Here is a 26,603-nt window from a genome sequence, read left to right as displayed (position 1 = left end):
TCCCACTAAACCTACCAAAGTAACTGTACTTCTGATATTTGTCACAGTAGTTCAGAGTTTTCTAGACTTAAATGGCATATAAATTAAACTAAGCATTATTTTTCTCTTTTCAGCTTTTTCTGGTTTCTTCAATATTTTTGAGGCCTTTATTGTTTTCTTATGAATACAAGTGCTTTACTTGTCTTCTGGCATTACTCCATCTAGATTTTTGTTATGAAGAATCATTTGTTTATTTAAAACTTGGAGTCAGTAATGTGCTATAAAATGAATACATTCATGTGTACATCCTTATTTCCTTAAATATAAAAGTATTTATTCACAATTCAAGCCTCCATACTTATAATAAAAACTGATACTTCTGCTTCTCAGGGTAGTCTCTTGGATTTCTTATGAGGAGTGTCTCTGCATAGTAATTTTCCTTTAGTTTTAGCTTAAAGAGCATGTTTTTACTCTAGTTTTAAAGTACATTATCATTGAACATCAAATTTTTGCCAGATTTATTTTTTCTCAATGAACATGAGAATATATCATTCCACAATCATGTATTCTTCATTGGTTATGTCAAAAAGTTTGTTTTTGTATGATTAGTGTTTCCCTATGTACAATGAGTTTTTTTCTTAGAGACTTTACTTTTTCATCATATATGGGTGTTTAATTTGAAACGAGCAAAGGATTTTTTGTGTTTCACTTAAAGGAGTTTCATAGACTTTCTTTGTGCATTATTGTGTTTCATTGCATTTGAAAAGGTTTTGCTAATATTTTCTCATGTATCTTCTATCCTTTTTGTGATTCTCATACACATTTGTTGCTGTATCTAATAATGATCTACAAATTTCTAAGGTCTTCATTTCCATGAGTCATGTTTTCTTTAGGAAAGTTCTTTTTTAATTTTTAAATTTTTTAATGATGGATGGTTGCAGTGTACAATGATTGCATTCAGCATGGAGAATCAGTACATGCACATAACACAGCTCAGTTCTTTTACCTTCTGCTTCTCTTCCCATTTTGCCTCCCCCCACTCCATCTTTGGGTCCACTTTCTGATTCTTCTGGCATTATTTATTCTTGTTATACTTATCTAGTGGATTGTTCTTTGGTTATTTTACTTTCCAGTTGTAGGATTCCCATTTGGTCTATTTTCATAACATTCACTTCTCTCCTGAGCCCCTATATGCTGAGCCATTTTCTTCATTTTTTCCATTTATGTCTCTATCATGCATCTCTTGAATGAGTGTGCAGAAAAACCTTGAACATCTGTAAAATATCAGTTTTTATGTTTATTTCCCATTTAATGATACACTACTGGGCCAGGGATTTAGCTCAGTGGTTTTGGCGCCTGCCTCACAAGCAAAAGGTCCTGAGTTTGATCCCTGGTACCAAAAAAAGAAGATACACTACTAATGACTCTGCTCATTTTAAAATTCTTCCTAATATACATCTTGGCTCTTTAGTAGCTGATCCTCTATGCAATTTTGTTAAAACACTACTAGCACACAAAGGTCGGTGGAGAGTTCATCTTTGTGTGTAGATTGAAGCCCACAGGCAAATGCCCCCACTTCTTCCTTCTCCTTTCTCACTGGGCCCTCTGTGTCTCTGTCATACATCTCTAGAATCAATGTCCAGAGATGCTCTTGACAAAGGTATGGAAGTGCCTTCTACACCATGTCATGGAGAGCAAAGATGATTGGGGACTTTAATCAGACTGGAGGGAGGGTAGTGTCCCCATATGGGTGTCCAGGAGGAGAGAGAAGCAACATCAGTCAGATGAGGATGTCACAGCTGCACAAGGAAGAGAAGAGCATTCACCCTGGCAGTCACTGTTCCTCTAGGCAGAGCCCAGGCTGTCAGAGGAGGGCACTAATGTAAGGAGCCAATCATTAGTGAGCTGGTAAGTTGCAATAGCAGTATTGCAGGTGTGTGGACACCTGAAGACAGAAGCTGTGACATCGTGCAAATACCAACAGTGACCAGAAATTGGTTTTAGAGAAAACGTAATCAACTGAATTAATGCAGTCCACACAATTAAAGCCATGAGTCTCAGCTTTGAGGAAATATTATGAATATGAAAATAGATAATAACAGAACAAATTGTGATTTTCTATTATCATCAAGATGTATAAATGCATGGTTTAATAGATTAAACACATGAAGTTAAATAGATAAGAAGCCATAGAATATATGGATCAGAAAAATTATTTTCTGATCTGTGAACATTTTTAGTGCTAAATCTTTTTCCTCTTTTGAATGCCCATCTCCAGAAACACAAATAAGAAATTCTTTGTTAAAGGACTTATTTCAGGTTTAGGATAGGTAAAATACAAGGTGGGCATGGACCAAGTTGTGCTCTAAACTCATGAAAGCCTCAGAGAATGTTGGTATAAAATTTAAAAATGTTAGAAACCAGCTTGAATGAGCTCTTGTTGGACAGTGCTGAGTAACCTTGATTATTGACAAATTATGATGGTATGATAACACAATGAATAAAATGTATAAAATATTTTGTTTAGAGAAATGATATACATAAAGTATCAAAGGAGTTCTTATTCAGCAAAGAAATGATAGGAAATTTAACAAATTGTGCTAAGAAACCTCGGTATCTACATGGAGAAGATTGCCCATCTCTTCCCTGGTATAAAAATCAAATCCAAATGAATCAAAGCACTACATACAAAACCAGAAACCAAAACTGCTGAGAGATAACATAGACAAAATGCTTTAAACACAGGCACAGGCAAAAATGCCCTGAATGGGACTCCAAAATGAATGCAACTTGAGAGCACAATATTAAAGTGAACTAAGTCAGACACAAGCTCAAATATCATGTGGATTGACTTCTATGAGAATCTCAAACATAAAGTGAGTGAAAGCTGAAGATGTTGGGATACTTTAATGTGAGCAACACAACAGTCAGCCTCTCACAATGACAGCTTCTCAAAAAAATAAAAATACCATTTCTGGAATGTGGACAATGTTCTGCTGTAAAGATACTTCCTTCATGTAGGAAGCACAGGTGAGACAATTGTATCATCACCCAGGACTGAACCAAATACAAGCCAAAAATCAAATTACTTCACCTGAGTTAACCTTTGATATATTCCTATCACACTGACACAGCATTAAAATTCTGAACTTTTTGGAGAGAAAAATGGTCTCATACTATTCCATGTTATCATAATGGTGGACAAAGTAACTTCTATACTTTACATCTTCCAATTTATGGTACATTTTTATAATACTCAACTTCTGGAATTTCAAGGACTCCCTTTTCTCTAAGAGTGAAAAATAATTTGAGCAAATGAAAGAGTTTCAGCATCAGAATCTTCTATTTTCTATAAATTTACAAAAGTCTATTTTCAGACTCAAAGCCCAAGATTTTCATGAGTTGTCCTCAGAACTCAGGCAAGAGGTCATCCTGTGGAATGCTATCCATGCCATCTGCACTGACTGGGATCATAAGTAGTAAAAGAACAAAGAAGTTGGGAAAGTGGGAAAATACTCATTTCTAAATATTACCAAATATAATCCTCGTAGAATATAAGCATTAACAAACTTCAAGACATAGTCTACATGTGTTATCCAAGTCTGTATTAATCACATTGCCATTAAACTGATCATTAACAAAAAGAAGCAGTGCTAGGAGGAATAGCTTGAGATTTCATTCAGATCTCACTGCAGTGGTGTCCATTTGTTCAGAAGGTACAGGGATCTCAACTCTTTTTCTGCCAGTATGCCATGCCCAGGCTGTGGGAGCTGGCAGGCCCTTTAATGGAGTTTGCCTGAGTGTAGCCAAGGCAACCATGGGACAGACACTCAACTGCAAGTTCTTGTTCTGAGTTCCCCATCAGCTTCCTCTCACACACACTCAGAAAATCTGCTGTGCTTTTCCCCAGATGAGCAACCCATGAAGGCACCTGGGCCACACCAAGCAGAGAGGTTTGTGTTCAGGGCTGTAACACTGTGGGAGGATATTTTATAGTTTGCATGCAGTAATAAACTCCCATATCCTCAGCCTGCACTCTGCTGATTTTCAGTGTGAAATCTGTCCCTGAAAAACCATTACTGAATCTATCTGAGACCCCAAGGGCCCAGTTGGAGGGCCTATAGATCAGAAGTTGTGGAGACTGACCTGGCTTCTGCAGGTACCAATGCAAATAGGTGATTTCATTACTATGTAGCAAGCTCTGACTAGAAGTGCATGAGATGGAAGCCTACTCTCCAGAGGTGATGGACAGGGAGATTGGACTCTGGGTCATCACAATATCCCCCACGGATCCTATATTAATGACAGGAAAATGGAAAGTTAGACATAAATATTAGGAGGACTTTTTTCTATAATTTCCCTTTTACTAAGTATTTTAGGCTAAACCACATTTGTGATTTTGATTCGGGCCCTAAAATATGCATAGTTCAAAAATAAACAGCGTAAATGAGGATCAAAATATATAACAGATATTGTGAAATAGGAAGAAAATGTTCAGAAGGGAATGGGATTGGGTGGGGAGGGGAGAAGGCTAGAAAAGAAAGAAAAACATAAAAAAAGAAAAAACAAAAATCTTATGTAAATAAGGAGGGGTGGAGGGGTTGGAGGGAAGAGGTGTGGGCAAAAATAAGAACCAAGATATGTATTGTACAGGTACATATTCTCAATGATGAATGTGGTCATAATGTATAACTAAAATGTACCAATAAACTTAATTTTTTAAAAAAGAGAGAGAATGAATGCTCCTGTGGCTGAAACCCAGGTTTGTATGGGAAAAAATAGTGCAGAGCTTGAAGACTGTGTCCCTAGAGTGTCTAACATATCTGTTGCTGCTGCTGTCATGGTTGGAAAACAAAAATTATGCTAGTGGCTGGTGTTAACCAAGCCATATCTTATTGTCTTCCACAACATTTAAGTTTTTCTCACACTGGGCTGTGATTATGGGAAGTGTTCAAGTACAGTCCTGGACCCACATAGGAAGATGTGAAAATAAAGACAGGAGATATTTATCAGCATGAAATGAAATCACCTCTTCTTCTCAACGCTTAGGAACCAGATCAGTGAGAGCAAGGCTACCAAGCTGGGGAATTCCCTAAGGAGCAGAGAAAGACACCAAGCAGGTTCAGTGAAACAAGTAGCTTTCACCAATATAAAAGAAGAACAGTGACAGTTTAAGTGTCTGCAAAAACAGACAATAGTAAGGGCATCAGAATTTTGAAATTCCTCACATTTTAAGATTAGTGTAGACTCATAGTATTCAGTCCAAGTAAGTCTGTATCCTTTCATAACCTCCAAGACACAATCAAAACTACGAAAGCCCCTAATCCAACACCTTCACTAACCCAGGATATTGAGGATAATAACAGAGGATAAAAAGGAAGTGTTGCTAGTAACAAGATGTATTATGCAATATTTTTCATTACTCTATTCCATAATAGAGTGTATTTTGAGATTAGCATTTGAAAAATCTCCTATACTATAAATTCCAGTATTTTGTCATTCTGGAAAAGAAAAATACTATAGGAACAGTGAAGCATGAATGTCTTACTGGAAATGGGAAAAAAGTCACAGAAGATGCAGGATATAGAGCATTTTTAGGGCAGTGAAACAACATCATGTCATGCCAGAGTGTTGGAGTATGTCATTTTATATTTGTTTATGTTGGTGATGTGTACAACATGAGAGTGAACCTCAATGTGAACTATGAACTTTATGTGCAATTTGATCATGACTGAATGCAACAAAATTGAAACTGGAAGTTCTGGGGGTTTTTTGTGGTGGTCCTAGTTCTGAGTTTGAGACAAGGACTTGGTATGTAGTCCAGGCTGGCCTTGAACTTGCTATGTAGCCAAGGGTGGCCTCAAACTCTGGAAGATCCTCCTGTCTAACCATCCTGACTCCTGGGATTACAGGCCTGTACCACATCACCTCACTGGAACTTGATGATAGAGACTGCAACATTGGGGCAGGGATCAGGGTGGACACCTTCACAGGGTCCCTCATCGCAGGGTCCCTCGTCTCGGGGAACAGCCCACACCATCTTGTTCCAGATAGGTACACCAGTGGACCAAGTAGCAGGGACCCTAGTTGTGGGAAACAGGCTGCTCCAGCCCATTCCAGACAGGCACATCTGTGGACACCATTGCGGGGTCCCTCCTCATGGGGAACACTCCCCTCCAGCCCATTCCAGACAGGCACACCTGTGAACATGGAGGTGGGGCCCCTCATCATGGGGAACATGCCAATCCAGCCCATTCCATATACGCACACCTGTGAACACCATCACGAGGTATCTCGTGGCAAGGAACATGCCATTCCACCCCATTCCAGACAGGCACACCTGAGGATGAGGTCGTGGGGTCCCTCAACATGGTGAACATGCTGATCCAACCCATTCCAGACAGGAACACCTGTGGACCTCATCGAGGGGTCACTTATCATGGGGAACATGCCACTTCAGATGTTCCAGACAGGCACACCTGTGGATATCATCACAGGGTCCCTTGTCACAGGGAACACACTGCTGCATCCTGTTCCAGACAGGCACACCTGTGGATGCCATTGTTTGGTCCCTTGTCACAGGGAACATGCCCTTCCAGCCTGTTCCAGACAGGCACAGCTGTGGATGCTGTTGCAAGGTCCCTTGTCAGGGGAACATGCAGCTCTGGACCATTCCAGACAGGAAAAATTGTGCAGTCATGGGGTCCCTAGTTGAGGAGAATAGGTTGATCCAGGCCATTCTAAACAGGCACACATGTGGATGCTGTCACGGGGACCCTTAACGTGGGGAACAATCTGAACAATCTCCTTCCAGACAGGCACACTTGTGGAGGCTTTCAAGGGTTCCCTCATCATGGGAAACATGCTGTTCCATCCCTTGCCAGACACACACACATGTGGATGATATCACAGGGTCATTTGTCATGGGGAACATGCCACTCTCACCCATTCCAGACAGGCACACATGTCGACACCATCATGGGGACCCTAATTGCAGGGAACACTCCCCTCCAGCCCATTCCAGATAGGCACAGCTGTGGATGGTGTAGTGGGGTCCCTTGTCACAGGGAACATGCCACTCCATCCTGTTCCAGACAGGCACACCTGTGGACACTGTTGCAGAGAAGCTCATCATGGGGAACACACCAATCCACCCCATTCCAGACAGGCACACCTGAGGGTGCTGTCGTGGAGACCCTCAACACAGGGAATGTGCCAAACCATCTCCTTCCAAATTAACACACTTGTGGACGTCATTGCAGGGTCCCTCATCCAGGGAATATGCTGCGTCAACTGTTCCAGACAGGCACAACTGTGGATGCCATCGCGGGGTCCTTCATTGTGGGGAAAATGTTGCTCCAGCCCATTCCAGACAGTCACAGCTGTGGATGCAGTCATGGGGTTCCTCACTGTGGGGAACATGCCAATCCTTCCCACTCCAGACAGGCACACATGTGGACACCATTGCAGGGTACCTTGTCGCAGGGAACACACCTATCCAGCCCGTTACAGACAGGCACACCTGGGGACACCATTGTGGGTCCCTCAACATGGGGAAAACTCAATTCCTGCCCTTTCCAGACAGGCACAACTGTGGAAGCCATTGCAGGTTCGGTCTTCGTGGGGAACATGCCAATTCAGGCCGTTCCATACAGGCACACTTGTGGATGCCATTGTGGGATCTCTTATTGTGGGTAACACACGGATCCACCCCATTCCAGAGAGGCAAACCTATGGACACTGTCGCAAGCTCCCTCAACAAGGGTAACAAGCTAATACATCCTATTCCCAAAAGGCATAGCTGTTGACACCATCATGGCCTCTCTTGTCGAGGAGCACATGCAGATCCACCCATTCCAGACAGACAAACGTGGACATTGTCGAGGGGTCCCTGGTCACAGGGAACATTCTGGGTCAGCCCTTTCCAGATAGGCACACCTATGGATGATGGCGCGTGGTACCTCATTGTGGGGAATATGCTGCTCCAGCCCATTCCAGACAGGCACACTTGTGCACACCGTTGTGGGATCCCTCTTCGTGGGGAACATGCCAAACCAGCCCTTTCCAGGCAGGCAAACCTGTGGATGTCATTGTGGGGTCCCTTGTCATGGGGAACATGCCACTCCATCCCATTGCAGACAGGCACAACTGTGAATGCCATCGCGGGGTCCCTTGAAACAGGGAACTGGCCGCTCCTGCCTATTCGAGACAGGTCCACATGTGGATGCCATCATGGTGACTCTTGGTGAGATGAACATGCTGAACCACATTGTTCCAGACAGGCACAACTGTAAACGCCATTATGGGGTCCCTTGCTGCAGGTTATACACTGCTCCATCCCCTCTTCACCTCTGGATGCTGTCGCAGGTTCCCTCATCATGGGGAACATGCCGCTCCAGCTGGTTCCAGACAGGCACACCTGTGGACGACATTGTGGAGTTCCTCATCACATGGAATATGCCACTTGGGCCCATTATAGACCAAAACACTTGTGGACATCGATGTGGGTTCCCATGTCACAGGGAACACGCTGCTTCACCTGTTCCAGACAAGCACACATGTGGATGCCATTGTGGGGTCCTTCATCACAGGGAACACTCTGCTCCAGCCCATTCCAGACAGGCACACCTGTGGATATTCTTGTGGGGTTCCTCATCATGGGGAAAATGCTGATCCATCCCACTCCAGACAGGTACACATGTGGACACCATCGCAGGGGACTTCATCATGGGAAACATGCCTATCCAGCCTGTTACAGAAAGGCACACCTGGGGATGCTGTCGTGGTGTCCCTAGACAGGGGGAAAACTCCACTCCTGTCCATTCCAGACAGGCACACCTGTGGATGCCATCACGGGGTATATCGTGGGCAACACACTGATCCAGCCCATTCCAGACAGGCAAACTTGTGGACACCATCGAGGGGAACAGTCCGCTCCTGTCCATTCCAGACAGGCACAACTGTGGATGCCATCACAGGGTCCCTTGTTGGGGGAAAACTCCCCTCTGCCCCATTCCAGACAGGCACACCTTTGGACAACATCACGGGGTTGATCATCATGGGGAACATGCCAATACAGCCCATTCCAGACAGACACACCTGTGAACACTGCTGTGGCATCTCTCACCACAGGGAACACACCATTCCACCCCATTCCAGACAGGCAAAACTGTGGGCACCATCACGTGGCCCCTCAACATGGGGAAAACTCTGATAGAGCTCGTTCCAGAAGAGCACACCTGTGGATGCTTTTGTGGCTTCTCTCATCACGGGGAACACACCAATCAACTCCATTCCAGACAGGCAAACCTGTGGACACCATCGTGGGGTCTCTTGTCACAGGGAACATGCCACTCCAGTGCTTTTGAGACTAGCACACCTGTGGATGATGGTGCGGGGTTCCTCGTCATGGGGAACATGCTGCTCCAGCCCATTCTAGACAGGCATACATGTGGACTCTGTTGTGGGGTACCTCAACATGGGGAACACACCCTTCAAGCCCATTCCAGACAGGCACACATGTGGATGCCATTACAGGGTCTCTCATCATGGGGGAAAAGCCTATCCAGCCCGTTCCAGACAGGCACACATGTGGATGCTGTCGAGGGGTCCCTTGAAATGGAGAACAGGCTGCTCCTGCCTGTTTCAGACAGGTCCACCTGTGGATGCTGTTGTGGTGACCCTCGATGAGGGGAACATGCCAATCCACATCATTCCAGACAGGAACAACTGTGGACACCATTGTGGGGTCCTTGACACAGGTTATAAGCCAATCCAGCTCATTCCAGACAGGCAAACTGGTGGACACTGTTGTGGGGTCCCTCATCACGGGGAACATGCTGCTCCATCCTGTTCCAGACAGGCACACCTGTGGATGACATCATGAGGTCCGTCGTTGAGGGGAATAAGATGATTTACTCTGCCAGAAAGGCACACCTGTGGATGCCATTGTGGGGTATATCCTCACAGGGAACACGCTGATCCAGCCTATTCCATACAGGCACAGCTGTGGAGGCCATCCTGGGGTCCCGTGAAATGGAGAACAGGCTGCTCCTGCCCATTCCAGACAGGCACACCTGTGGATGTCATCACAGGGTCCCTCATCAGGGGAAAATTCCCCTCCACCCCGTTCAAGACAGGCACAGCTTTGGATGCCATGGTAGTGTCCCTCATTGTGGGGAACACAATGATACAGCCTCTTCCACACAGGCACACCTGTGGACGATGGCGCAGGGTCCCTCATCATGGGGAACATGCTGCTCCAGCCCATTCCAGACAGGCACACTTGTGGACACCATCACAGGGTCCCTCATCATGGAGAACACACCCCTCAAGCCCGCTCCAGACAGACACACTTGTGGACACCGTTACGGGGTCTCTCATTGTGAGGAATATGACTAACCAGCCTGTTCCAGACAGGCAAACTTGTGGAAACTGTTGAGGGGTCCCTTGATATGGGGAACAGGCCACTCCTGCCCATTCTAGACAGGCACAACTGTGGACGCCATCCAGGGTCCTTGATGTGGGTTATAAGCTGATCCAGCCCATTCCAAAGAGGCAAATCTGTGGACACCGTCGTGTGGTCCCTCGTCATGGGGAACATCCCGGTTCAGCCCATTCCAGACAGACACATGTGGAGGTTGTTGCAGGGTCCTTCATTGCAGGGAATATGCCACTCCATCCCATTTCAAACAACCTCACCTGTGGACACTGTCAGAGGTTCCCTTGTCATGGGAAACATGCCACTAACTCCGGTTCCAGACAGGCACATATGTGGACGCTGTTGCGGGGACCCTTGTCATGGCTAACATGCGGATCCACCCATTCCAGACAGGCACACATGTGGATACTATCGAGGAGTCCTTCCTTATGAGGAACACACTGTTCCAGCCCTTTCCAGACAGGCACACATGTGGACATTGTCATGGAGTTCCTTGTCATGAGGAACATGCCGAACCATCCCACTCCAGACAGGCAGACATGTGGACACCATCACAGGGGACTTTGTTGAAGGAACACACCTACCTAGCCCGTTACAGACAAGCACATCTGGGGATGCCATCCTGGGGTACCTAGACATGGGGAAAACTCTGCTCCTGCTTCTTCTAGGCAGGCACACCTGTGCATGCAGTTGTGGCATTTCTCATCATGTGGAACACACTGATCCACCCCATTCCAGACAGGCAAACCTGTAGACACCATTGCGGGGTCCCTCAATGTGGGGAACAAGCCAATACAGAACAATCCACAAAGGCACAGTTGTTGACACCGTCATGGAGTCTCTCATTGCAGGGCACATGCCAATCCACCCCATTCAAGACAGGCAAAACTGTGGACACTGTCACGGGGTCCCTTTTCACAGGGAAAATGCTGCTCCAGCCCTTTACAGACAGGAACACCTGTGCACCATGGTGCAGGGTACCTCGTGGTGGGGAACATGCTGCTGCAGCCCATTCCAGACAGGCACATTTGTGGAGGCTGTCACGGGGTTCCTCGTCATGGGGAACACGCCACTCAAGCCCGGTCCACACAGGCACACTTGTGCACACTGTTGTGGGATCCCTCATTGTGGGAAAAATGCCAATCCAGCCCTTTCCAGACAGCCACACCTGTGGACAACATCGAAGGGCTCCTTGTTGTGTGGAACATGCTGCTCCAGCCCACTCCAGACATGCATACCTGTGGACCCTCTTGTAGGGTCCCTCGAATCAGGTAATATGCTGATCCAGCCCTTTCCAGACAGGCATACCTGTGGACAATGTCACTGGGTCCCTCGTCATGGGGAACATTCTGCTCCATCCCATTCCATACAGGCACACCTGTGAAAGCTGTTGCAGAGTCACTTGTTGAGGGGAACAGGACGATCAACCCAGTTCCAGACAAGCACACCTGTGGATGCTGTCGCAGGGTACATTGTTGTGGGGAACACACTGATCCATCCCATTCCATACAGGAAAACCTGTGGACACCATTGCAGGTTCCCATGTCACAGGGAAGATGCTGCTCCAGCCTGTTCCAGACAGGCACACCTGTGGATGCCATCAAGGGGTTCCTCATCGTGGGGAACACACTGATCCAGCCCCTTCCAGACAAGCACACCAGTGGATGCTGTCTTGTCAGGGGGAACATGCCACTCCATCCCGTTCCAGACAGGTACAACTGTGGACACCTGCAAGGGTCCCTCAATGTGGGTAATATGCCAATCCTCATCACATAGTCCCTTGTCATGGGGAACATGCTTCTCCAGCCCATTCCAGACAGGCACAAATGCGGACACCAATGCTGGGTCCCATGTCACGGGGAGCACACCACTCTAGCGCATTGCAGACAAACACACCTGTGTAAGCTGTTGTGGGGACCCTCATCATGGCTAACACAGTGCTGCAGTAAATTCCAGACAGGCACACCTCTGACACCATTGTGGGTGGCCTCATCATGGGGAACATGATGCTCCAGCCCATTCCAGACAGGCACATATGTGGATGCCGTGGGAGAGTCCTTCATGACAGGAAACATGCTGCTCCAGCCTGTTCCATACAGGCATACCTATAGACACCACCCTGGAGTCCCTCATCAAAGGGAAAATGCTGCTCCAGCCTGTTCCAGACAGGCACAAATGTAGACACCATTGCAGGGTTCCTTGTCATATGGAATATGCCACTCTGTCCCTTTCCAGATCAATACACTTGTGGACATGGACACAGGGTCCTTCTTCACAGGGAACATGCCACTGTACCAGTTCCAGACAGGCAGACCTGTGGATGCCGACGTGGGGTCCTTCATCATGGGGAACATATTGCTCCAGCCCATTCCAGACAGGCACTCCAGCGGACGCCCTCATGGGATTCCTCATTGTGGGTAACATGCCAATCCATCCCAATCCAGACAGGGACACATGTGGACGACATTACAGGAGACTTCGTCCCACAAAACAGGCCTATCCAGGCCATTACACACAGGCATACATGTGGATGCTGTTGCTAGATCACTTGTCGCAGAGAACACATCAATCCAGCCCACTCTAGACAGGCACAGCTGCAGATGAAGTTACTGGGACCCTAGGTTCAGGGAACATGCTGCTCCAGCCTGTTTGTTACAGGCACAACTTGGACTCTGTCATGGGGTCCCTCATCATGAGGAACATGCCCCTCCATCCCATTCCAGACAGGTACACCTATGGATGGCGTCATGGGGTTCATCATTGCAGGGAACATGCCAATCCATCCAGCTCCAGACAGGACACCATCCAGTGTCAGTGATCTTGGGGAACACTACCCTCCAGCTCGTTCCAGACAGGCACACCTTGGGACACTGTCACAGGGTCCCTCATCCTGGGGAACATGCTGATTGAGACCATTCTAGACAGGCACACCTGTGGACTCCATTGTGGAATCCCTCATCATGGGGAACAGGCTACATCATCTCGTTCCAGTCAGGCATAACTGCGGACGAAGTCACGGGGACCCAAGTGGTGGAGAACACGCCACTCCAGCCCATTCCAGATAGGCAAACCTGTGGATACCATTGCAGGGTCCCTCATAGCATGGAACACACCCCTCCAGCCCTTTTCATACAGGCACACTTGTGGATGCCATCGCGGGTTCCTTCATCATTTGGAACATGCTGCTCCAGACTGTTTCAGACAGGCACACCTGTGGACACTATCACGGGGTTCTTCCTCATGGGGAACATTTAGATCCCTCCCGCTCCAGACAGGCACACATGTGGATGACATCACAGGGTACCCTGTCTCGGGTAACACGCCTATCCAGCCCCTTACAGTCAGGCACACCTGTGGATGCCGTGGGTCACTCAACATGGGGAAAACTCTGCTTGTGCACGTTCTAGACAGGCACACCTGGGGATGACATTGAGGGGTTACTCATCATTGGGAAAACACCAAACAATCCCCTTCCAGACAGTCACACCTGTGCACACCAACATATGGTTCCTCATCGTGGGGAACATTCCGCTCCAGCCTATTCCATACAGGCATACCTGTAGACACCACACTGAAGTTCCTCATCACAGGAAACATGCTGCTCCAGGATGTTCCAGACAGGCATACCTGTAGACACCATTGCAGAGTTCCTTGTCACATGGAATATGCCACTCTGGCCCTTTCCAGACTAATACACTTGTGGACATGGTCACAGGGTCCCTCTTCACAGGGAACACACCACTAAACCAGTCCCAGACAGGCAGACCTGTGGATGCCATCGTGGGCTCCTCCATCACAACGAATATGCTGCTCCAGCCCGTTCCAGACAAGGCACACCTGTGGATGAACTCATGAGGTTCCTCATTGTGGTTAACATGTTGATCGATCCCACTCCAGACAGGGACACATTTGGATGCCAATACATGAGACCTTGTCCAACAAAACATGCCTATCCAGGCCATTACAGACAGGCACACCAGTGGACGCTGTTACTCGATCCCTTATCACAGAGAACACACCAATCCAGCCCATTCCTGCCAGGCACAGCTGCAGACGAAGTCACAGGGATCCTAGGTTCAGGGAACATGCTGCTCCAGCCTGATCCTTACAGGCACAACTTGGACTCTGTCATGGGGTCCCTCATCATGGGGAACATGCCCCTCCATCCCGTTCCAGACAGGTACACCTATGGATGGCATCACAGGGTTCCTTGTTGCAGGGAACATGAAAAATCCATCCAGCTCCAGACAGGACACCATCCAAGGTCAGTGGTCTTGGGGAACACTACCCTCCAGCCGGTTCCAGACAGGCACACCTTGGGACACTGTCACAGGGTCCCTCATCCTGGGGAACATGCCACTTGAGACTGTTCTAGACAGGCACACCTGTGGACTCCATTGCAGAATCCCTCATCATGGGGAACAGGCTGCACTATCCCATTCCTGGCAGTCACAACTGTGGACAAAGTCATGAGGACCCTAGTGGCGGGGAACACACAACTCCAGCCCGTTCTAGACAGGTAAACCTGTGGACGCTATTCCAGGGTCCCTCATACCAGGGAACACACCCCTCCAGCCCTTTCCATACAGGCACACCTGTGGATGCCATCACGGGTTTCTTCATCACTTGGAACATGCTGCTCCAGCCCGTTTCAGACAGGCACAACTGTGGACAATGTCACAGGTTTCTTGGTCATGGGGAACATGCCGATCCCTCTCTCTACAGAAAGGCACACATGTGGATGACATCACAGGGAACACTGTCTCAGAGAACATGCCTATCCATCCCATTACAGGCAGGTACACCTGTGGATGCCACAGTAGGGTCACTCAACATAGGGAAAAACCAGCTTGTGCCCATTCCAGACAGGCACAACTGTGGATGCTGATGAGGGGTTCTTCATCATGGGGAACATGCCAATCCATCCCTTTCCAGACAGTCTCACCTGTGGACCCCAACATGTGGTGCTAGTCATGGGGAACATGCCACTCCAGCCCATTCCATAAAGGCATACTTGTGGACGATGATGTTGGTTCCCTCATCACAGGGAGCATGCCACTCCAGAACATTCCAGACAAGCACAACTGTGGATGCCATCGTGGGGTCCCTGATCACAGGGAACATGCCAGTCCCATCCTTTCCAGACAAGCACACCTGTGGACAACATTGTGGGGTACCTCATCAATTGGAACATGCCAATCCAGCCCCTTTAAGACAGGCACACATGTGGATGCCATCATGGTGTCTCCCATCATGGGGAACACACTGATCCACCCCATTCCAGACCGGCAAAAGTGTGGACACCATCACAGAGTCCCTCCTTGTGGGGAACAAGCCGATACAGACCATTCCAGAAAGGCACAGCTGTGGACACCATTGTGGCATCTCATCACAGGGAACGTGCTGATCCACCCCATTCCAGACAGGCAAACCTGTGGATACCATCACGGGGTCCCTTGTCGCAGGAAACATACTTCTACAACCCTTTCCAGACAGACACACTTGTGGACAATGGCACTGGGTCCCTTGTCATGGGGAACATTCTGCTCCAGCCCATTCCAGACAGGCACACCTGTGGACGCTGTTGCTAGACCCCTTGCTGCAGAGAACACATCAATCCAACCCATTCCAGACAGGCACAGCTGTGGACAAAATCACAGGGACCCTAGGTTCAGGGAACATGCTGCTCCAGCCTGTTCCTTACAGGAATACCGTGAACTCTGTCATGGGGTCCCTCATCATGGGGAACACACCCCTTCATCCTGTTCCAGACAGGTACACCTATGGATAGCATCTCGGGGTTCCTTGTTGCAGGGAACATGCCAATCCACCCAGCTCCAGACAGGCACACATGTGGATGCCATCCAGGGTCAGTGGTCTTGGGGAACACTACCCTCCAGCCGGTTCCAGACAGGCACACCTTGGGACACTGTCACAGGGTCCCTCATCCTGGGGAACATGCCGCTCAAGACTGTTCTATACAAGCACACCTGTGGACTCCATTGCGGAATCCCTCATCATGGGGAACAGGCTGCACCATCCTGTTCCAGGCAGGTACAACTGTGGATGAAGTCACGGGGACCCTAGTGGCAGGGAACATGCTGCTCCAGCCCATTCCAGAAGCAAACCTGTGGACGCCACTGCAGGGTCCCTCATAGCAAGGCACACACCCCTCCAGCCCTTTCCATACAGGCACACCTGTGGATGCCATCACGGGTTCCTTCATCACTTGGAACACACTGCTCCAGCCCGTTTCAGACAGGCACACCTGTGGCCACTATCACGGGGTTCTTCCTCATGGGGAACATGTTGATCCCTCCCGCTCCAGACAGGCACACATGAGGACGACATCACAGGGTACCTAGTCTCAGGGAACATGCCTATCCAGCCCCTTACAGGCAGGCACACCTGTGGATGCCATGGAAGAGTCACTCAATATGGGGAAAACCCTGCTTGTACTCATTCCAGACAGGCACACCTGTGGATGCCATCGATGGGTTCCTGATCACAGGGAACATGCCAATCCATCCCCTTCCAGACAGTCTCACCTGTACACACCAACACATGGTTCCTCATCACAGGGAACATGCTGCTCCAGCATGTTCCAGACAGGCACACCTGTAGACACCATTGCAGAGTTCCTTGTCACATGGAATATGCCACTCTGGCCCATTCCAGACTGACACACTTGTGGACATGGTCACACGGTCCCTCTTCACAGGGAACACGCCACTGTACTAGTTCCAGACAGGCAGACCTGTGGATGCCATTTTGGGATCCTTCATCATGGGGAACATGCTGCTCCAGCCCGTTCCAGACAGGCACACCTTTGGACACCCTCATGGGGTTCCTCATTGTGGATAACCTGCCGATCCATCTCAGTCCAGACAGGGACACATGTGGACGCCATTACATGAGACCTCGCCCCACAAAACATGCCTATCTAGGACATTACACACAGGCACACCTGGTGAAGTGGTCACAGGGTCCTTTGACACAGGGAAAACTCTGCACCTGCCCATTCTACATAGGCACACCTGTGGAAGCCATCATGGGTTCTCTTGTCATAAAGAGCCAGTACAGCCCATTCCACACAGGCACATCTTTGGATGATGTTGTGGCATCTCTTATCACGGGGAACATACCAAACCACACCATTCCAGACAGGCACACCTGTGAACTCCATCACAGTGTCCCCTATCAAGGAGAACATGATGATCCAGCCTGTTCCAGACATGCACACCTGTGGACACCATCATGGGGTCCCTCGACATGGCAATATGCCGATCCAGCCCATTCCAGACAGGCAAAACTGTGGACACCGACGCGTGGTTCCTCTTTGTAGGGAACATGCCACTCCAGCCCATTCCAGAAAGACATACTTGTGGCTGTTGACATTTCTTCCCTCATTGTGGGGAGCACACTGCTCCAGAACATTCCAGACCAGCACAAGTCTGGATGCCATCCCGGGGTCCCTGATCACAAGGAACATGCCAGTCCCACCCTTTCCAGACAAGCACACCTGTGGATGACATCATTGGGTCACTCATCACATGGAACACGCCGATCCAGCCCCTTAAATAGAGGTGCACATGTGGATGCCGTCATGGTGTCTCTCCTTATGGGGAACACACCAATCCACCCCATTTCAGGCTGGCAAAACTGTGGACACCATCATGGAGTCCCTCCTTGTGGGAAACAAGCCAATACAGCCCGCTCCAGAAAGGCACAGCTGTGGACACCATCGTGGCATCTCTCATTGCAGGGCACATGCTGATCCACCCAATGCCAGACAGGCAAACCTGTGGACACTATTGCAGGGTCCCTTGTCACAGGGGACATGCTGCTACAGCACTTTCCAGACAGGCACACCTGTGGAGAATGGCAAGGGGTCCCTCATTGAGGGGAACATGCCACTCCAGCCCTTTCCAGACAGGCACACCTGTGCATGCCATGGCAGGGTCCCTTGTCTTGGGGAATGCACCACTCCAGCCTGTTCCAGACAAGCCCAACTGCTGACGCCATCGTGGAATTCCTCCTTGCATGAAACACAGTGCTCCAGCCTGTTCCAGACAGGCACACCTGTGGAAGCCATTGCGGAGTTCCTCTTTGACGTGAACATGACACTCGAGCCCATTCCATACTGACACACTTGTGGCCGTCGTTACAGGGTCCCTCATCGCAAGGAATACAGCGCTCCAGCCCATTCCAGACAGGCACTCCTGAGGATGCCATGGTGGGGTTTCTCATTGCAGGGAACATGCCAGTCCATCCCATTCTAGACTGGCACACATGTAGTTGCCACCACAGGGTACCTCATCACAGAGAACACACCGCTCCTGCCCTATCCAGACTGGTACACCTGTGGACACTGTCACAGGGTCCCTCGAAACAGGGAACATGCTGCTCCTGCCCGATTTAGACAGTCACACCTGTGGATGATGTCGAGGGTTCCCTCATCATGGGGAACGTGCCAATCCAGCCTGTTCCACGCAGGCACCCCTGTGGATGCTGTCATGGTGTCTCTTCTCATGGAGACCACAAGGATCCACCCCATTCCAGACAGGCAAACCTGTGGACACCATCGTGGGGTCCCTCATTGGGGGAAACCCCTCCACCAAGATCCAGTCACACCTGTGGATGCCACTGAGGGGTCCCTCTTCATGATGAACACACCGATACAGCCCGTTCCAGACAGGCACACCTGTGGACGCCATTGTGGCATCTCTCATCATGCGGAACACACCATTCCACCCCATTCCAGACAGGCAAAACTGGACACCATCGCGGCGTCCCTCATCAGGAGGGCATGCCAACCCAGCCCGTTCCTGAAAGGCACAGCTGTGGACACTATCATCGCATCTCTCATCACAGGGCACACACTGATCCACCCCATTCCAGACAGGCAAACCTGTGGACATCACTGCGGCTTCCCTTGTTGCAGGGAACATGCTGCTCCAGCCCTTTCCAAACAAGCACACATGTGGACGACGGCAGCACGGGTTACCCCATTGTGGGGAACATGCTGCTCCAGCCCGTTCCAGACAGGCACACCTGTGGACGCCGTCACATGGTCCCTCGTCGGAGGGAACAGACCCCTCCAGCCCATTCCAGACAGGCACACCTGTGGACACCATTGCAGGCTTCCCTCGTCACTGGGAACACACCTATCCAGCCCATTACAGGCAGGCATACCTGTGGATGCCGTCGCAGTGTCCCTCGACATGGGGAAAATGCCACTCCTGCCCATTCCAGACAGGCACACCTGTGGACGCCATCGTGGGGACCCTCATCACGAGGATCATGCTGCTCCCTCCCATTCCAGACAGGCACACCTGTCAATGCCATCGTGGGGTCCCTCATTGAGGGGAACAGGATGATCCACCCAGTTCCAGACAGGTACACCTGTGGATGCCATCGCGGGATCCCTTGTTGCAGGGAACATGCTGCTCCAGCCCTTTCCAGAAAAGCACACCTATGGATGCCAGTGTGGGGGCCATCATTGTGTGGAACATGCTGCTCCAGCCCAGCCCATTCCAGACCGGCACTCCTGTGGATGCCGTCGCGTGGTCCCTTGTCATGGGAAACACATCCCTCCAGCCCATTCCAGACAGGCACACCTGTGAATGCCATTCTGGGGTCCCTCCTCACAGGGAACATGCCAATCCAGACCTTTCCAGACAGGCACACCAGTGGATGCCATTGCAGCGTCCCTCGTCATGAGGAACACACTGCTCCATCCCGTTCCAGACAGGCACACCTGTCAATTCCATCGTGGGGTCCCTCGTTGAGCGAAACAGGACGATCCACCCCATTCCATATATATAATATAAAAATATATCTTTTTGGATGAGGTATATATATAATGTATAAATGTATCTTTGTGGATGAGGTATACATATAATATAGAAATATATCTTTGTGGATGAGGTATACATATAATATAGAAATATATCTTTGTGGATGAGATGTATATATAAATAATATATAAATATATCTTTGTGGATGAGGTATATATATAATATATAAATATATCTTTGTGGATGAGGTATATATATAATATATAAATATATCTTTGTGGATGAGGTATATATATAATATATAAATATATCTTTGTGGATCGGGTATATATATAATATATAAATATATCTCTGTGGATCAGGTATATATATATAATATACAAATATATCTTTGTGGATCAGGCGCATATATATATATATATATATATATATATATATATATATTCAAAAGGAAATCATTCAAATGGAATCTGAAAACAACCAGGATTAGTCATTAGGTATTGGTAAGAGAACAATCCACCAAGAAGACATAACTATTGCAAACCAACACACTAAGCATTGGTGCACTCAATTTCATAGAGCAAACAGTAGTCATTCTTCTTTCTTTCCTTCCTTTCCTCCCTCTTTCCCTCTAACCTTCATTTCTTCCTACCTTCCCTCCTTTCTTCCTTCTTTCTGCAGTGTTTAACATATATCAAGTACCAACAGAGGTATAGAGAATACAAAATTAAGAAAAAATAAATTTGATTTCTGACTTTATAGTTTAAAGGGAAAGATATGTCATAATTATATAATCACAAAAATAAATGTGCAGTTGCTACTAGATACAGGATCAATGAAGAAAAGTTACATCATGCTAGGAGAGATATAACACATGGGAAAGGAAGCTATTCAGAAGAGACTAAAATCTAAAAGGTGAGTGGCAATTAAATAAATTAAACAAATCAATAGAAGCTAAAAGCATTCCTAGCAAAGGATGAGGCATTTACAACAGAACAGCAAAAGCCCTGAGGTAGGAGTGGACATAGCCTAGTCCAGATTCTGAAGAATATGCTTGAGACAGAAGACAAGAGATATTTGATGAGAGATAAGCCAAGAGTAGGAAAGGCTAGATGCTAAGCTCTGGTGATTTAGTAACAAAAAGAAAAAATATGGGATTCTAGGTCTGCTTTAATTTCAGATAACCAATGAATAATTGCATGAGCATACTTATAAAACAAAATAGTGGCTGATTTCAATACTCCACTTTCACAAATACATAGGTCATCTAGATAAAAAATTAACAAGTGAGAATTAAACTACATTTCAGGCTAAATGGACTTAACAGACACCTATAGAGTATTCCATCCAACAATAGCAGAATACACATTCTTTCAGCAGCTTATGACATTTTCTGCAAAATGGACCATATTAGTCTGAACAGCAAGTCGTAAATATAACAAGTTGAAATAATCTCATGTATCCTATCAGATCACAAGGAAATGAAACGACATCCACAACAAGAGAAAACACAGAAACTACACAATGAAGATTGAATAAAATAGTTTGAACAATGAGTAAGTCCCTGAAGAAACTAGGAAAAATTCAAAACTCCTTAGAATCAAATAATAGTGGAAACATAATATACTAGAATCTGTGGGATATAGTGAAGACAGTACTAAGAGGGAAACTTATAACTATGAGTGCCTATTTTGGAAAAACAGAACAATCTCAAATAAATAGCCTCATGATGCATCTTGAAGTCCTCAAGAAGATAAGAAAAGCCATACCTGAAACTACTAGAAGCAAAGAAAATATAAAGATCAGAGCTGAAATTAATGAAATAGAAACTAAAAGAATACAAAGGATTCATTAATCAAAGAATCCGTTCTTTGAAAAGATAAGATGACAAACTATTAGCCCAACTAACCAAAAGAATAAGATTGAAATTAATAAAATTAAAAGCAAAAATTTGATATTTCAAGAGATACCACTGAAATCCAGATGAGTATTAAAAACTATTTTGAAAACATTTATTTCAACAAATTAGAGAATATAGAAGAAATAAACTTCTAGATACATATAACTACCAAAAGTGAACCAAGAAGATATATAATCTTCTAAATAGATCAACAATAAGCAAAAAGAATGAACCAGTAATAAAATGTCTCTCAACAAAGAGAACCCCAGGACTAATTTACTGGACAAATTTATTGGTCAATTTTTCTAGACTTTTAAAGAACTGTCACTATTGCTCTTCAAATTATTCCATGACATAGAAAGGGAAGGAATGCTTCTAAATTCATTCTACTAAACCAGTATCACAATGATGGCAAACCCAGATAAGCACTCAAAAAGAAAGGAAGAAAAAGGGAGAAGAAGGGAAGGAAGGAAAAACAAAATCATGTCATATGCAAGAAAATGAGTGGAACTGGATACTATCATATTAAATGAAATAAACCAGACTAAGAAAGACATATCACGTGTTTCCTCTACATGAAGCATCTAAGGAGAGAGAGAACACATGAAAGTAGAAGGGAGACTATTAAAGAAGACAAGAAGATTGGAGAATAGGGGAGGAGAGGGAAGGTAATGGTAAGGTAACTGATCAAAGTACATTACATACATTTATGAAGATGCCAAAAAGAAAACCACTACTCTATAAAAGCAATATGCATTAATTTAAAAAAATCAAGTAGCAGGGCCGGGGATTTAACGCAGTGGTTCTACCGCCTGTCTCACAAGCACAAGGAATCGAGTTTGAAGCTCGGTAACAAAAAAAAAATCAAGTAGCAATTGGCTATATGATCCTGGACAGATTTTTGATATGAAAGACCAGATTGGTTATGCAAAATTTTATTATTGCAATAGAAAGAGTTGGAAGCAGAAGAAAAAAAAACCGATAGAAATCATCCAGTCCAGTTTATATCCAAACCAGACATTGTCACTGACCTTTTCTGGCTTTGACTTAATTACCAAGCCTCAAGTTAACTACTTTCTTACTATTTCCTTCTATTATCAAATTACCCTAGTCATTACAAAGTATGATATTTAATCAAAATGCATCTCCCTATAACTATTCTACATTGATTCTACTTTTCTGCACATACACTGTGCTACAGAATTTGCAGATGGGATCCAGACACTCAAGTTTTCCAAAAGTAATGAAATAAATTGACTTTATTTTAAAAAGATAGAAAAAGTAGTGCCACCACCTGCCTTGCAAGCACAAGGCCCCGAGTTCGATCCCCAGTACAAAAAAAAAAAGATAAAAAAGAGGTGGGTTGAAGGGAGGGCTGGGCAAGGGTGAAAAATAAGAACCAAGAGAGACTATGTAGAGGTGCAAATTTCCAATGATGAATGTCATTATATTGTATACCTAAAATGTACCAATGATTAGAATGAATAATCGATAATGCAAAATAGGAAGAAAAAGTCCAAAGGGGTAGGGGTATTGGGAGGGGCAAGGGAAAGGAAAGTAGAGAAAGGAAAAATGATGAGAAATGGATAAAATGGAAATAAAGTCTTTGTAAATAGGTAAGGGTAGAGGGGGTGAAGGGAGGGCTAGGAATGGGGAAAAAATAAGAGCCAAGATGCATTATGTAAATGTACAATTCCCAATGAGAAATGTAATTGTGTTGTATACCTACAATGTACCAATAAGAGAATTTAATAAAGTGCAAAAAAAAAAAGGAGGTAGACTTAAATGAAGGAAGCAACAGTTGAGCAGGCTGATCTAGAAGTACTGTTAATTATCACTAGAAAGCATCAGAGTGTTCAAGGTCCTTAACAAGATTTGCCCTAGTAAGTGATCCTGGTTACCTCCACAAAAATCAATATTTAAGTAATTATAAGGTAGGAGGAGGGGTGTGGACAGAGAAAGACAGAATGAGAACTGTACTGAGTTATTTAGACATGCTATAATCAGAAAAAGAGGATTCTTAGAGACTCACTTATTTTCATAGAACTGCTGCCATTTCATAAGGCCATCCTTAACAATTTGCAATTTCTCCCTTGTAGACTCTTCCGTTTGTTCCACATCCTGTTTAAATTTGTTCAGTAAGTTTCTCCATTTGTGTGTCAATTTCTGCAACAATGCAAGGTCTGCAGTGTCCTAAAATGCATAGAATCAATTTATTTATTCATATAACAAGTATTTATTAACATACAACAGACCATATATACAGTAGTAATACTGTAAAACTAGAGAAATACATAGGAAATAAATCTGAGAAAATGAGACAATATTACTCTTTCAAAACATCAATGACATGTTTGTTTGGTGATGGGTTTTCAATGACACATAAAGTATTAGCACAGTATCAAGGAGAAGATTTTTTTTCCCCATGAACCTAATTTTCCTCTAGGACTTTCACAGGGGCAGTAGAGTACACTGGAAAGAATAGAAACCATCAAACCACACAGAACCAAATATGAATCCTACACATTTAATGGCTGTATAGCCTTGGATAGCATTTATTTTATTTGAAGTTAATTTTTATTATTCATAAAATAAAGTCACCAATACATGTCTTAAAGGATTGTTTTAAGAGTTAAATGAAAATGATTGATATAAATGGTTTGATGAGTAGAAACACACAAATGCCAGCTCTTTCTTTTTCTCCCTACAGTACTCACTGAATTTCTAAAAAAATTGCATAGAATACATTGATAATACAACTATTTCAATAAATAAAGCTACTTACTTTTATTGTAAATATGAATAAATAAATATGAATAACTTTGTAGTATTATAAAACTGAAATTATTTAATTACAATAGAATATAAATAAGGAAATAAGAGGATTTATTTATCTTAGATTTTTTCATTCTGCCCACAATAAAGCACAAATACAAAACTATATTTAAAAATTTATAAATTTAGCAAAGCAAGTCCCAATTGTCTGACACCTCAATACTTGGAGTCTTTTCTCTCATTACTTAAGTAAACTGAGCCTTACCTTGTTTGACAGTAATGTGATGAAATGCTTAGTATATTTATTACAGCTTTTTTCATTGAGGCAGAGACTTTTGGCCAATATGACTCCATTTCTTTCAATTACCTATAAAAATAATGTACTCTAATCAGGAACCAAGAACATTAACAAATCACTATAATTTATTACAGTTATTTCAAAGTCAATCTTTCATGAATAATTATATCAACCAAAATTTCTTATTTAAATCAACTAATATGAATCACAAATTCACATTGTCTGAAACCACAGAACTGGAACCAAACTAAAGAGTATATGTTCTAAACAATTTTATCTCAAGACACTTTAATGCTGTTAAAAATTACTGAGGACTCTAAAGTGCTTTTATTTATATAGATTATATCTAGTGACATTTGCTGCACTAAAAACTAAGTTAAAATTATTTACAATATGAATCTACTTATTCATTTAAACATATTAATAAACTCATGTTAACATAAATAGTATTTTATAAAAATATAACATTTTTCAAAAAATAATGACAAGAGTACCATTTTTTTCAACATTTTTATAAATATCCTTTATGTCTCTTCAAAGAAGAGAGCTGGATTCTCATATTTGCTTCTACAATCAAACTGTTGCAATATCTCATGTCATATAACTTCTAGAAATATCTGCTGTATACTCATGAGTGAATGCGAGTGAAAATGAAGTAATAAATAAATCTCTTTTCCTCTCCAATGGGAATACCTTTCACCTGTATATGGTACATCCCGCCCCTTTTTTCCATCCCCCACCCCCTCAAGCCCCCTCCCTTCCCTATGTACAAAAGCTTTGTTTCTATTTTTTCCTTCTATTTTCACTTTTCTTGTCCTTTCCTTCCTTCTTTTCTCCCTCCCTCCTCCCTTGTTCCCCTTCCCACTGGAACATTTTCTTTCCATTTCCCATTTCCCAAAATCTATTATACATTTTAGTACTTATTCCCACTTTCAGTTTCTCACACCAGAGAAACAATGCAGCATTTAAACATGTCTGTTCGATTTATTTCACTTCAGAGTATGGTCTCAAGATCCATCCATTTAGCTATAAATGTCTGAAGCTCATCCTTCTTTATGGCAAAGTAGTACTACACTGTATATGAAAAATACATTGTTTTGTTTCTCTGGTGTGAGAAACTGAATGTGGAAATAAGAATTGTGGAACTAAGGAGTGAGATGTATAATGGATGTTGGGAAATGGGAAGAAAGTATTCAAATGGGAAGGGGACAAAGGAGAAGAGAGAAAGGAAAGAAGGGATAAGAAAAAAGGTGAAAATCGAATAAATGGAAACAAAGTTTTGTACACAGGGAAGGGAGGGGACTTAAGGGGGGGAATGAGAAAAAATAAAATTTATTTTTTAAAAAACCACATCTTCTTTATCCATTCATCAATTGATGAGCATTTGGACTACTTCCAAGATTTAGCTAT

General features: G+C 45.1%; 1 pseudogene across 1 annotated transcript in view; it reads right to left on the bottom strand.

Annotated features, from left to right (window-relative positions):
• Window positions 1-15: 15 nt before the first annotated feature.
• Window positions 16-26,603, bottom strand: part of LOC101708939 (axonemal dynein light chain domain-containing protein 1-like) — an 86,690-nt pseudogene continuing 60,102 nt past the window's right edge. Inside the window, exons 15-17 of the transcript XR_015447589.1 lie at window positions 25,161-25,264; window positions 24,153-24,313; window positions 16-4,272 (exon numbers count right to left, since the gene is read on the bottom strand). The product of XR_015447589.1 is annotated as an axonemal dynein light chain domain-containing protein 1-like (transcript). The remainder of the gene's footprint in view (window positions 4,273-24,152; window positions 24,314-25,160; window positions 25,265-26,603) is intronic.

This window comes from Heterocephalus glaber, unplaced genomic scaffold, assembly GCF_053883595.1.
Source record: "Heterocephalus glaber isolate CG9 unplaced genomic scaffold, H.glaber_assembly_v1.0 deba00000470, whole genome shotgun sequence".
Taxonomy (NCBI): Eukaryota; Metazoa; Chordata; class Mammalia; order Rodentia; family Bathyergidae; genus Heterocephalus; species Heterocephalus glaber.
Note: the sequence above shows the minus strand (reverse complement) of the source record. Positions and strands in the feature narration are given on the sequence as shown.